Raw genomic sequence first — 10,024 nt, 5'->3', positions numbered from 1 at the left:
AATGCACACCAATGAGTACGCACACAGACACACACACAGATAGACCGCATTAGGTTGTGTGTCTTCTGAGTAGTCTTTTCCATTTCTCCAGTGGGGGCAGAAGTGCCTATAAAGTGGCTTTCCACTGAGAGCTTCAAGTTCTTGCTGTCATCAGTTTGCAGTCAGGCCCCTGTAGTTAAAATATCATCAGGTGAATACCTCTTCAATGTGTTTACATTTTAAGTTTCTCTGAGCCAGTGTGTCTGGGACACAGATGGACACTTGTGAAAAGGAGGGGATGTCTAGTACTCTCTAGAATGTAAGACTGATAATTTCATGTGCTGGGAATTTGGATTAATTTATTTTAATTGTGGGGTTGTTTCTTTTTTCCCCAATAAACAGTGGATAACTATAATCAGTAGATTTCAATTGCAATATTACACTGCAATTCTAAAACAACTGAACTAATCAGTGTGAGTGATGATGTGATTTTGCTTCTGTTTCCAGTTTGTGTAACACTATGGGAGCTGGCAAAATATGTGTGAAGTATGTATGTTATGAAAACCCTGCCAGGGCTACCTTACATAAAGCTAATTCTTTTCTTTTCTGAAATGATTAAACCCACTGAAGTTTGATGTTTTCTGGCAACAAACTCTGTGTGATTATTATTTGACCCACATACTTAACGAAACATTCCCCTAAGTGCCAGATACCAGTACTGCGTAGCGTGGCTCATAAACATCGATCTCTTTTTATGCTTCTTCTTAATACCCGCCAGTACTTAGCCACAGTGCATTAGCCAAACTACTCAAATAAGACACAAAGAGGCTACAGGAAAATATGCAAAGTCTACATAAATAGCTATGGCTTAGCCAATGTCTTTAGCCCATTTGAAGGTAATGAGGGGCAGAGAGGTGTGAGTTTTATCCCCTTGGCATTTGCGCTTCAAGGTGAACCATTAATAGTTAAGTAAACCGGTAAGCCTTCCTCTGCAGAATAATTACACAGTCCCATCTCCTTCATTACCTATACTCAGTTCCACTTCACACCTCCAAAGCTCCACTGTTAGATGACTCATTGAGGGTGTGCACAAACATACATGTACGCACACAAGATTTTGTACAGAGACACACCAACCGGCAACAAATTAGGGTGTTAAAAACGATGACTAAATTGGTTATCTTGAACAGATCTCAGTGAATTATGTTTTCATTCCACCAGTAAACGGAGGTCTCTTGAACGCAACGCAACCGTATTACATGTTTTATGTGATATTAGAGTCAAGCTGACCCTCCGCATCCTCACAGTCTTTATTAGAAACCATAACAGCACTCTCAAATGAGGATCATGTAACCAGTAAGCATTCGTCAATCCAGAATATAGTGCAGCCATCAGCATCAATCAACATGCACGATAAACATCTAGCATCCTGTAATGGGACAATGGGGCTGGGTATACTCTAAAAAAGATCATTATTGTGTTTAATCATAATGTGGTATTACAGTATATGGATGGCCTCAGTGAAGACTCATTGCCCTCTGTTATCAGTTTCATCCTCTGGCAGAAGCCAAGGCTCAATCAATCTTAACGGCATTGGATGATTTCGTGGCGGGATGGATGGGAACATGCAGGATCACTGTTACCTCACTAGACCCATCTGCTGTGCTGCTGGATGGCATCAGCTCAGAATGGATGAAGCGAAAAGTGCTACTATAACAGGAGACAAGGGAGAGAGTCTGTAAATACTGTTCATCATGCAATGAGCTGTGCATGTGTGGTGAGAGCAGGGCCTGTGAGGTAAAATATCAGAAATTCACACATGAAAACACAGAATGATAGACACAGAACAAAGACACACACTGAGATTCATATATTCTAGATTGATTTCATCACACAGGCTGGTGTGACACAGTGCTGTTGCCTAAAGCTAACTCCTGTATCTTTCTCAAACACCAAGGGAAATCAGCGGGGGCCGGCAGAGCTGTGGGTGCCACCGAGGAACTGATGCAGGGTGAAAAGCCCAGATGGAGCCAGAGAACACAGACAGGGTAAAAAACAAAGGGTAAATGTGATGCTACTATGTGTTTGAGTCTAGTGTGTGTTGTGTGTGCACACAATATGTATGAGTGTATCTGCATAAGTGTAAGTCATGGGCGTTTCATTTTAATTTATTCGCCTTTTTACAAAGGATATTTCAAAACCTGAAATGGGTTTTATATTAATCAGACTTACTCAAGAGACTGAAAAAGACCAAGAGCTGACTTATTCTATTCTCAGGAGGGAATAAGATCAAAGGAAGTTCAAAGAGGAATCATCGTACCCCTTACCAATGCTGTAGAGCTACACGATGATGAATTACAAGCACATATTAATGAGAAGCTGAATGCAATGCAGAGATAAGTGCAGATGAGGAGATAAGCGTACATGAAAATGTTTGAGAGAAAATCACAAGGTGAGGGTGCAAAAGAGAGGAAAAGAAGCAGAAGAGAACAGAAGAAGGAAACCACCAAAGTAGAAACTTCCATCACTGAACAGTGGATTCACCTGCAGCTTTTTTCAGCTGGCACATTGTATTTGTATTTACTACAGAATGTGGCTATGATGATGTATTTGTGAAGCACTGTTGAATTGTGGCAACAGTAATAATTGCATGTTATAGATAATACAAGCTGTATATTAGGGGGGTTATTTTTAAGAACACAAAATATGACAAAAAGAAGCAGACATTTTTACAAATAGGCCATCAATAGTTCACTGCAGAATAACGAAACCACGTCTGAATCAAAGTCGATTAATTTGTCTTCACAAAAAAGTCTGCCAATCAGTACACTTCAGTGACAGCATTTAGGAATATTTCTGCACAGTCAAGGCCCTAAAAACCAATTTTCTCAGTTAGCTAAGGGCATGGATGACTTTCAAGGTAAGGACATAAAATGTTTAATTTATAAGTAAAATACAGTATTGAACTTAGTTATCTGTAGTTCAAAACTGAGTCTAATCATGTGGAGTACATAATGTTATTACTTAAGCTCCCAAGGTTCGTTTGAAACTGCATGGTCATTAAAGAGACCAAGTAAGATGAGCTATGATTTAATGTGTTAATCAGAGGAAATAATGCTTGCTTAGAGAACAAAAGAAGATTGAATGCTGTTTTCATCACAATTCACTGCTGATGAATAAGACCTATTTAAGAAAACAGCAACAGAAGCAGCATGAGTTTTCATTCTTTTTTCTTTGTACAGCCACTTATTCCCACTTGCATCTTGAATTTCAGCTCCAATTGTATGCAGTCATGCCTATTAAGTATTAGTCACAGAGTTGTGAAAGTGGTGCTGGTATACTGGTGAAGCAGCTTTCAGCAGCGAGGCTGTCTATCTGACTGAAAGGCATTGTACTCTACCTGTCTACGCTGTTTGCCTGACAAATGTTACCACTGAACTACTCTCTGCTGCTTGGACGCTGGCCTGTCTGTTTGTTTCTGTCTTTTGTTAAACTGTCACTGATCAGCGATCTGATTTTCTTCAGATAAAATGACTGGAAGCTCGCTCTTGAAAATGGCTGTCTTCTGCAGTAATGCTCTGTAAATCTTCCATTTAGTACTTTATATGCATTAATATGCAATAATACAATGTAGATATTTTTGGTTAAAATGTAGATAAAACAATTATTTGATTTTTATTTTCTCCACTTTACATCAGAGACTTCAGTCGTTTTACTATGAGAGCGACTCATAACAGTGTGTGTAATGAGAGACTGCAAGCAAACTGAAAAGTAAGTGATTCCTGAACACACTTCGCATATAAATCTAATGGATTATACACCGGACTCAGATAAGTCCAACACAAGAAATTACTGTGAACACTGTTTTGGGAAAACAATTTACAAACTCTGTAAAATAGCTAGACAGGAAATGTAGTCAAATAAACTTCTCTACTGAGTCAAAAATGTTGTCTCTTCACTAACAGTTGAATTCATCCCTGCATGTACATCTTTTTCACACTGTGACCAGATAAATTTCAACTTAATTATAGTTTTAATATTTTTCATGTCCAACATAATTGTTGTGGCTGCGATACATAGAAAAGCGCTATACAAGGATAAGACCATTTACCATGAGAATCTTTATTTACAGCTCCCAGAAGTGAAGTAGCATTTGTTGTGACAATAGTTTAATCATTGTAAAACTTACTGAAATAAACTAATTTACATGCAATAACAGCAGCGGGTACAGCTGCAGATGTGGAAAACTGTTGTGGAGCTGCACTATGCAGAAACATATGAGATAATGAGCCCCACACTGACAGTGAAGTGAATGGAGTGAAATGCTCTCCAGCTTCCTTTTCTTGCCTCCTTCACAAAGCAGTTTCTCCATTCTGTTTTCTCTGATGCAGGCCATAGCTGGACCACTGGCAAAGGCTTGATAATAAACAGTTTATGCTCTATACAACTCAGTGTAATCCAGAAACAAAGAAGAACCAACCAGAAGACACACATAACTGTGGTATGCAAACTCAGTGTGAGTTGGACGCAACCAGAAGAAACATAGCTATGGTATGCAAACTCAGTGTGAGTTGGACTGAAGGGAAAATTAAAATATTTACTGCATGAAACGATGCTAGATGGACACACAGATCAGTTTGTGCTGGTGGCTGTGCTTGTGAACAGATTCAGCAACTTGACTGATGGAAGGACAGTTAACTGCTTTCATCACCGATGATACATTTGCTAATGAGAATATAAATAACACAAAAGCTAATGAACAGAAGAACCTGACAAACAACTCCACTCAACACAGTGGCAATCAAAACTGGGTAATGAAATCACATCTTAACTTGATAATTGAAAAAATAAATGAATTGTATTAAGTCATTGGCAAAGGAAAATACAGTGAAAAAAGGGAACAGAGTCAGAATGAATATCATAAACACTTAGCAGCTAGTGTACTGCAGTCAAATCACGTCCAGTCAAGTTTTTATTTGTATTTGCCTCAAGTGGCTTTACAACCTGTACAGCATACGACACCCTCTGTCACTAGAACCCTTAAAGATAATCACTTCTGATATTCATATGTATGCAAGCATGATGTCAGTGGGCCAACGTGGACCAGTTTATTTATGTAAATAAAAGTTCTTTTTATTAAAAAGCATTTCTTCTAACTACAGCTCAGTGCAGTTGAACTAATGCCAGGCCTCTCCATGTGTTATTCTTTCATCAGACTGGATGTAATGTGCCCCCAGTGGACCACTTCAATTCATGAGTACTTAACACAGCCAAATCAAAATTACTTTCTAACCCTGGCTCCAACTTCACTCTAATCTGTCTGTAGTTTTTCAGCTGAGTGGCCATTTTTATTATAACCTATAAAAAAAAGCATTTGTGGAAATTTATTAGTCTTGTACCGGTATTAATATTTGTGGAAACAAACATGAACATATATTACTGGGAAGATCTGTGATCCAAACATTTTACTTGTCACCTCACTCAGTGTTTCAGAAACTGCACTGACAAGACCAGAAGACAACTCTGGGGGTTTCACTGAGCATCAATAAGTTCAACACTATAATTTGTTTTTTTTCTGACAATTTCTCATGCCAACACTCCAAACCTGACAACTATTAAAACTAGCTTTGGACATTGCTTACTGTTCTCCACCAATGTTGAATGAACTACCAACTGCCATATAAACAGTGTTTTGGGTTTTCTGTTTTGTGCTGGATTTTCAGCTTGCTTCCATTAATACCTCCAGTAATTCAATTTTATTTCTTTGAGCTAAAAAAAATAATTAACTATTAATTAATCTATTTATTCATTAACCACTTTATTCCATTTTGCAGTCACAGAGGAGTGCAGGCAAGTACTGTCTATACAGACTTTGCTTTTTAGCAATTTAGAGTCGCTCAAGCCAACTGACCTGCAGGTCTTTGCGCTTTAAGAAGAAAACTGTGCAGATGTCTTTAAGTTAAATGTGAAGACTGTACATGTTTCAGTAACACTATTATCTTTATCACATTCTAGTCTATTTTCTGTCATCAATACCAACACTACACAAATATTTAATAAGGGAAGTTAATCAGGGGTTTCCCCGCCATAGCTGACTTCACTTGTTCCTGTATTTGCTTATCTCTGTATGTCTTCTCTTCTTCTGCTGGCATAATTAATGCTAAAGGGGCCCCATGGTGGAGCCAGATATCAGGCCCTGAGGCTAGCAGACATAATGACCAGCTGAACCAACTCTTCTTATGACCCCAGACAAAGCAGAGATGAGCGGGGAGGAAATAAAGTCAACTAGATGTGAGGGAGTAGATAAAGGAAAAAATGAAGACAAGAAGAAAACATAAAATTGCGAGAGGGAAAAGACAAAAAAACAATAGTGGTATAAAGTAAGAAGGACGAAAAAAATGTAAAATAGAAGTGAGGCAAAGGGATGAAGGCTAAAGACAAACCTGACAGGAAACAGGACGGACAGCTGTTCAATAAGAAACGAAACGCAGAGATGAGGAGCGAGGTGGGAGGCTGAGGGTACTACAATGTAATATTTTCAGAATGCATCAAAGCTGTTGACTCAGCTGTGTGTAGTGCATTACAGTAATCAGCAAACTCAATAACAACCTAGGGTGTATTGATTATGGGGAAACATCAGCAACCACACCACACGATCCCATCATCATTAAAGAAAATCTAATTACCCTGCGGCTGTGATGCCACGAGACATGTCTAAATGTTTTATAGTGTTTTACCAAAGCTACCACAGAGAAGTGTTGGCTAGATCCATAAAGGCACTGGGACAGGTGGGGGAAATCACAGGTATTATCTTCACACTCAGAGGGAGTGGAGAGTAAGAGCTTGTATTTTTAAAAATGTTTTAAATGGACAAAATGGAATGGGAATTATAACAATTAGTCTGCACTATAATTTCCCATCCATCTGTCCATTTTCCACAACTGCAACTTTGTTTTGGCCAAGAAGCAGAGTACACATTCACTTTAGCAATTTCATAGTGTTTAACTAAAAAAAAAATGGTTTTGGTGTGTCCTGACTATGCACTGCATCTGTGTCTGTCTCCCTTGTTCCCTGTTTCACGCTTGGCTTTAAAAGTGACTTTCTGAGCCAGGGTTGAATCATAAGGTGAGACTTTCATTTTAACTAGACTAAGGAATATGGACTGAGGCTCAAGGCAACTCATTAAAATGCAAGATCCTGGGGAGCTATCTGAATGACTGATCGCAACCTCTCCCACAGGATTTTATGCAGGAAGTACGCCAACTATTAGGAGACAGATTACAGAATGGTAGATGTGCAGAAAGTGAGGTGTGATTTCACGGAGCTTAGCAGAGTTTAGTAAAGTCCAATATTTCATACTTTCACCCCCACTCCCCATAAGCCACACTTCTTAGCTGTTATCTGGGATATTTTCAGGCTTCCTTTGCTGAATTATCAGCTGAGTGGGCATCCTTTAATGAATAGATGCTTTGGGATGCGTGAGGGGTCACTGGCTCGATGAATATAAAAATGATGTGAATAATATGCTATAGCCCTTACAGGCAACAGATTTCAACCTAACTGAATCTGATGTTGTTCTTCACTCCAATAAAAGTTTCAGAAAGTTGGAGAAACTGTCAAGGATCACTTAAGCTGTTATGCACTTATGCTGTTTTTTCCTTAAACGTGTTACCACTCTACAGTATTTATAGTAATGCCATGGGAACACGGGTTCAGATACATTTTCCACTGAACTCATAGCGTTCCTTTGAGAGAATTTATTCGACAACACTGACTGGTCTTTAAGCATTCTATTCAGATAGGTCAACCAGTTGTTGATGTTGGTGAGGTAATATTGAGTTGTCTAATAATGTTTTTGCTTGTTTGTTTCACCTATCTGCTTTATACACTATCTGATCAAGAGGCATATATGGTAGTTAAATTAAAATGAATGAAAGACAAACCAACACACAAAGCAAATGAGATGTTGTCAAAGGTCTATCCACTCAAAAAAACGTTAGCACCCATATGCAACATGAGGAGACAAATGTTGTCTAGGGTTACTTTGAAAATGTTAATTTGGAGTCTTTTCTCAATAAACAAACTAAATGCTGCATTTTCTTTTCTCTAGATCAGTACTCCAATGTCTAAAACTATTTTGATGCACAAACTACTAAATGTGTGAGTATGGTGACATACTGTAGTTTCTGACTATATGTACGTACAGTATAAAGCAGCAACTACATGGATAAGTGTGTCACATCAATGTGTGTGCATCTTCTCATATTGTAGTTCTATATTTTAATGAGTCATCTTTACAAGACCAGCAATATATCATATGCGATAGACCTACTTGATCGTAACTTATCAGGGTTACCTAAATTAAACCATCCAGTTTATATTTTAAGCATCTTCATCAGATGTGGGAGTCAAAGGCATGACTCAAGTCGTAACCTCCCAGTGTCAAGCAAATCCCAAGTTAATGTTATGGGAATATCATGTATTTAAGTGAAACATTCATAAACATCCTCTAATTATTAATTGTGCATTCATAGTATATAAACTATTTCTTCTCAGTAAAATGCATAATTAATTCAAAGTCAAGTCTAACAGCGTAAACTTAACGTTTGCTTTCTAGCTAACATTTCACCAGCCAATTTAGCTAATTAGCTAACATACACATTCACATAACATTACTTACATTTCTTTGTGAGTTTCGTAGTGATGGATGAAGTTAGATATTAGGGTTACGTTGCTGACTTTTGCAAACCTTGCATAATGCTGTTATTTTCTTACTACCGTCATCAACAACATAATTCTTGAATCCAAATGTTTTTACTTTTGGACTAGGCTACTTCTGGTAGGTTGCCAGGTTTGCACACATTTCACTATAAATCACCCAGTTCTGTTTAAAAAACAAAACAAAACATAACTTATCACTATCTAGTAAAATGTGAATATTTTATTTAAAGAAAGTAAAGTCATTTTGAGTCATCTGTTTCAAGTCTAAGCCAAGTCTCAAGTCATGAATGCAAAGTCAAGTCAAGTCTTTTACCAGTGTTAGTCAAGCATGGCTCAAGTCCTCAAATCCATATCTTACAGACAGGTGTGCATGCATGTAGGCTATGGAAAAGCTGTCTGTGACAGGTTAAGGAGCTGCCAACATTCACTTTTCATTTACTTCTTTGTTCACTGCTATGCCTCCATGCATCTCAAAATGTGAGGTGGAATTAGATGATTAAACGCTTTAAATTAATTATATTACATCACATCTCTTCTGGATATTTAAGATGAACTATAATGTTCCATGCAGTCATTTGGGTCCAGGGATAATAACCTTCTATATAATTCTATACACATTCCCAGCTGAGTTGCTGGGAATGTGTATAGATCTTCAATCTTCAATCTCTCTGCTCCTCAGCCATTGAGGTTCCAGCTAATAACTCCACTCACTAAATCAAGAGAAAAGATACTTCCCCTTTAAAAGGACACTTCAATTAATTACCCCCGGAAAATCCCTCTAATTCTCTTCTAGGGGCTCAGTGAATAAAACTGAAAACCTATTAGTGGGCATTCATCTGATCTCACCCAGGAACAGGAGGCAATCAGTGTGGAGCGGCGCACTACTGTACAGCATAGCAGAGGGACGAAGAGGAGGCATGAGAGGATGCAGACCTTGGAATGAGTCATAGCACCAAAGTTACCACAAGATGGTTCTTGTTTGTTAAATTATAGGTGGCTTAATTGTGCAGCTGAAGTCCCTTTTACTGTACATGCACTGACCATTAGTCAGAAACGTGAAGCCAGAGACACCGGCGGCCATAGTCAAATGTTTTCCTGGGCCCAGAGCGGGCGACATTGAATCCTATTTGAAGCTGCTGACTAAGGATAAGTGTAAATACAGTAAGGTTGTTATTCACGTCGGCGCTAATGACTCCCGACTTCGCCAGTCGGAGGTCACTAAAATTAATGTTGAGTCGGTGTGTAACTTCGCTAAAACAATGTCGGACTCCGTAATTTTCTCTGGACCCCTACCCAATGTGACCAGTGATGACATGTTTAGCCG

At 38.5% G+C, this 10,024-nt stretch overlaps 1 protein-coding gene across 2 annotated transcripts in view; it reads right to left on the bottom strand.

The window, feature by feature from the left end:
* Window positions 1–10,024, bottom strand: part of cdh13 (cadherin 13, H-cadherin (heart)) — a 403,886-nt gene that overhangs the window by 172,562 nt on the left and 221,300 nt on the right. The window lies entirely within an intron of this gene.

This window comes from Monopterus albus, unplaced genomic scaffold, assembly GCF_001952655.1.
Source record: "Monopterus albus unplaced genomic scaffold, M_albus_1.0 scaffold59.1, whole genome shotgun sequence".
NCBI classification, from domain to species: domain Eukaryota; kingdom Metazoa; phylum Chordata; class Actinopteri; order Synbranchiformes; family Synbranchidae; genus Monopterus; species Monopterus albus.
The sequence above is the reverse complement of the archived record's forward strand: the minus strand, read 5'-3'. Positions and strand labels throughout refer to the sequence as shown.